Source organism: Triticum aestivum, chromosome 6B (assembly GCF_018294505.1).
Source record: "Triticum aestivum cultivar Chinese Spring chromosome 6B, IWGSC CS RefSeq v2.1, whole genome shotgun sequence".
In the NCBI taxonomy this organism is placed as follows: Eukaryota; Viridiplantae; Streptophyta; class Magnoliopsida; order Poales; family Poaceae; genus Triticum; species Triticum aestivum.
This window is the reverse complement of record NC_057810.1, coordinates 115,312,697-115,317,542: the sequence shown is the minus strand read 5'-3', so window position 1 is coordinate 115,317,542 and position 4,846 is coordinate 115,312,697.

Below are 4,846 nucleotides of genomic sequence, written 5' to 3'. Positions count from 1 at the left end.
AAACAGAATGTCCGCACAACACCTGTCAACCAAGCGGACTGCGTGCGTTAGCACGAGGCCAAGCAGGGGGTGGGGAGGGGGGGTCGTGACCCCCCTCCACATCCCCCTGCGAGGCCGAGCCTGGAACGAGCCGGAGCAGGCGGCGATGCGGCTTGCCACCGCGCCGCATGCGTAGGCGAGTCCGTCATACCCTGTCGCCCCCCTGTCTATATTAGGGGTGTGGCTCTGGGGGTTGTGCGCGCGTCTGCTTTTAATGTAAAAATAGAATGTCCGTACTGCGTCTGTCAACAAAGCGCACTGCGTGCGTTAGTGCGAGTCCGAGCAGGGGGTGGGGAGGGGGGTCGTGACCCCCCCTCCACATCCTCCTGCGAGGTCGAGCCTGAAACGAGCCGGAGCAGGCGGCGACATGGCTTGCCGCGGCGCCGCATGCGTAGGCAAGTCCGTCATACCCCGTCGCCCCCTGTCTATCTTAGGGTGTGGCTCCGGGGGTTGTGCGCGTGTACCCTTTTAATTGAAAAACAGAATGTCCGCACTGCGCTTGTCAACCAAGCGCACTGCGTGCATTAGCGCGAGGCTGAGCAGGGGGTTGGAAGGGGGGGTCGTGACCCCCCTCCACATCCCCCTGCAAGGCCGAGCCTGGAACGAGCCGGAGCAGGAGACGACGTGGCTTGCCGCGGCGCCGCATGCTTAGGCGAGTCCGTCATACCCCGTCGCCCCCCTGTCTATCTTAGGGGTGTGGCTCAGGGGGTTGTGCGCGCGTCCCCTTTTAATGGAAAAATAGAATGTCCGCACTACGCCTGTCAATCAAGCGCACTGCATGCGTTAGCGCGAGGCCAAGCAGGGGGTGGTGTTGGGGATATTACCACCAGGTATAAACCGGCTCACTTGGGCCGGGTTAACTTCATTAGTTGGTGTAAACAGATGAAGGCCCAAGGCCTGTAGACGGTTAGAACATATAGCCGTAAACCGGCCGCATGTATGGCTTGTATTGTAAGTAAGAAATAGAAAGATAGCAACTGGAGTACGAGTATGAACCAGTTAGGACTCTATGGACCGACGGGCGCCACCCGTGTCTATAAGGGGGCGACCCGGTGGCGGTTCAGGACAGACAACAACAACTCGAGCCTAGGCAAAGCTTGTTTGCTCCCTAGCCATCGAGATCATATCAATTCCACCACAACTAGACGTAGGCTATTACCTTCATCGAAGGGGCCGAACTAGTATAAAACCCTCGTGTCTTTGTGTCCGCTTTAACCCCTTCAAGTAAACGCGTAGCGATGGCTCCACGACTAAGTCCTTTCGCTAGGACACCTGCCGTGACAAATCCACGACAGTTGGCGCCCACCGTGGGGCTATCGCACGATAGTTTGACGATCTTGGAGGGCAAGCTCAAGGGATCTCGAAGGCTACGTTGTGGGCCGGATGACCAAGAGTCGTCGGGGCAGGATCTACATCGATGATGCAGGATGGGCTCCCGAGGCCGATTCGATCGAATATGGGTACCGGGTCCCCTTTGGCAGCATACACATCTTCATCGGTAAGATCGGTGAGCCTGGGCCTGAGCCGGACATCTACACCGACCCCGTCGAGATGGCTCAGCGTGCGAGATCTACCCAGGTTAAACCGGCCATGAAGCGTGCCTTCGTTGGAGTCATCTACGGAGGAGAGCGTTAGGACGAATTAGAGCACGGTAGCGAGACCGTCGTCTATTCCGGCGACGAGTCTTCGACCGGAGAGACTGAGTCGCTATACCGGATGCAAGACGATCAGGTGAGGGGTTGTTCCGATGGCGACAGTATTCCGGACCCCCCAAGCCAGATCAACCGGGTTGGAATATTCATGGCTGGCACCCAGGCGGCGAATTATTCTTCGACTGCCGCAGCCATGCTCTCCGGATCCGCAGCGGCAGCGGCAGTAGGGGCAGGTGGCCTTGTGCGCCCGCTGGTTCAAGTTTTGTTTGATCTGTTTGACGCACTAGCCACGCTTATGGCAGAGGATGATCCGGCGGATCAAGAAGCTCATAATGCAGAAATTGCGAAGGTGAGAGAGCAGATCGTGCAAGCCAAAGCGGATCTGGCAGCGGAAAAAGACCGGATGGCTGCAGAGCGGGCCGCTTTGGACGCACAGGCCTATAAACTCATGCTTGACCAGAATGCATCACAGGAGGTTTTGAAGCGGAAGCACAGATCACGCCTGCCGTTAGGGTTTGACCCCCGAAATCTTTTTCACACTCCAGGAGCTGGACCCAGTAATCCACCGCGGTACCAGGAGACAAACCGGATTGAGGCGCCAGGGCCAGGAGCGACGGTCCAACCTCGCCTGATGGAACCCCCTCACCAAAATATTGTGGTTCCTCCGCCGGTCCAGACACCCCCGGGTCATTATTCGAATCCTATGGATAACCTTGTTGCGGCCGCAGCACGGTTAGAGGCCATCCCAGTCGAAGGGGATTCTCCGCAAGCAGCAGAGACGCGCCGGGTTAAGGAGCTTCTCCGGACCGCGCTGATTCAGCAGGAGGCATACTCATACAGCCGTGATCGGATTCATTCTACGCCACGTCCGAGCCGGAGCTATAGCAGGCGCATAGATGAACCGGCCATATCGAGCAATGCGCAAGGCCGTGAAGCGGCCCGTGGTGATGACCCGGCAGGTGGTGTTGTCGATGCGGTGAACCGGGCCCGGGTACAAAGGGAGGCCGAGTTAGCAGCATAGGATAATGCGGGCCAACTTACACCGGTTCGTTCTGCCACCTTTGCTGGACCAGGAATCACATCCGCTCTGGGAGTGCCTTGCTTGGTCCCTGCTTTACGTAATGTGCGCCTGCCCAAAGATTTCAAGGGTCCATGCAAGGTGCCGAATTATACCGCTGATTTACCCCCTGAAGCGTGGATAGAGAGTTATGAGATGGCCATGGAAATGCTGGACGTGGATGAGGCTGCATGTGCAAAATATTTCACCATGATGCTTGAGGACACGGCTCGTACTTGGTTAAAGAGCCTACCGCCCAATTCTATCAGCTCATGGGCCCAGTTGCAGGCCCGGTTTATACAGAATTTCAAGGATACATGTAAGCAGCCCAAGTCCATAGTAGACCTGGCGGCTATTGTCCAGGAAGAAGGAGAATCAACGACCCATTGGGTGCGCCGCGTTTCGGAAATTTTGCACTCATCTGATAGGATTAATGCTGACTCTGCGGTCTTAACTCTGGAAGGCAACTGCCGGTTTGAGCCTCTAAAATTGAAATTGGGATGCATGAAGCGGTTCTGTAATGACATGGGAACCCTCATGGCTGCTTTAGTGAAGTATGCCGATTCGGACAGTACCAAGGATCCCCAGCTTAATGATGATGAAGCAGGGAAGGGAAAGAAGAATAGCGACTCCAAACAGCAGCAGAACAAACTAGCGGGTCATGGAAACGGAGGCAAGCGCAAAGCGGACGGCAACATGGACTTTGTGGCCAACACTAACGCACAGGACAGGGGGCAGCGGCGCAGAGGTAAAGCGGCAAATCGTAACGGGGCTCCCAATCCTAACGCAGGCCGTTTGAACTATTTGTTGAAGCAGCCTTGCCCGAAGCACGGGACGAAGGAGGCGCCGGCTAACCATCTTTGGAAAGATTGTTATATCATGCAGGAGTTCAAAAACTCTAATGCTTTCCGGTATGATCACGGATCAGGTGGCGGTTCAGGATCCGGTTTCCACGGGCTGGATCACGATGGAGCTTCCGGTTCAGGTCGCAATCAGGGCGGTCACAATCACCAGAATAATCAGAACAACCAGCAGCAGCAGCAGCAGTCGGGTTATCAGAGCCAGCCAAAACAGTTGAGCAATGGGTAATATCATGTTTTCACAACTAGTTTGGATAAGCGCGACCGAAAACTCCACAAGCGAGCGGTGAATTCTGTTGAACCGGCCTTACCACGTTACTTGCGCTGGTCGGAGCAGCCTATCGTGTGGAGCAGAGAGGATCACCCGCCCCGGGTTGATAACCCGGGCCAGCTAGCATTAGTGGTAGACCCTCAGGTGGGGGGTTATAAACTCACCAAGGTACTCATGGATGGAGGAAGCAGTATTAACATACTATACTATGAGACATTCCGGCGCATGGGACTAACAGACAAGGATCTCAGACTGTCGAATACGGTATTCCATGGTGTTGTGCCAGGCAAATCTGCATATCCTGTTGGTAAGATAGCCCTAGATGTGGTTTTTGGGGACGAGCACGACTCCCGGTCAGAAAAACTATCATTTGAGGTGGTGTAGATCCGGAGCCCGTATCACGCCTTGTTTGGCCGGCCGGCTTACGCCAAGTTCATGGCGCGGCCTTGTTATATCTACTTGCAGCTCAAGATGCCGGGTTACAAGGGGACCATAACAGTTCATGGGAGCCGTAGGGTCGCTTTAGAACGTGAGGAAGGTGATGCAGCTTATGCAGAGTCAGTCTGTGCCACGGAGGAGTTGAAGTATTATAAGGACAATGTTGATCCGGCAGATATGACCCCTTTAAAGAAGCCAACTACAGAGCATGATTTAGATCTGAAGTTCAAGCAGTTCACTATCAGTGCCAACCTAGATCCCAAATAGGAAAGCGCGCTCATCGAGTTCATCCGTGAGAATCGGGACATTTTTGCATGGAAGCCGTCTGACATGCCAGGTGTACCCAGGGAACTCGCTGAGCACACTCTTAATGTGGATCCTAAGTATAAACCGGTGAAACAGTTCCTCCGCCGGTTTAACGAAGAAAGACGCAAGGCCATTGGAGAGGAAGTGGCCAGGCTTTTAGCAGCTGGGTTTATTATTTAGGTGTTCCATGCAGAGTGGCTTGCTAATCCGGTGCTGGTTCTTA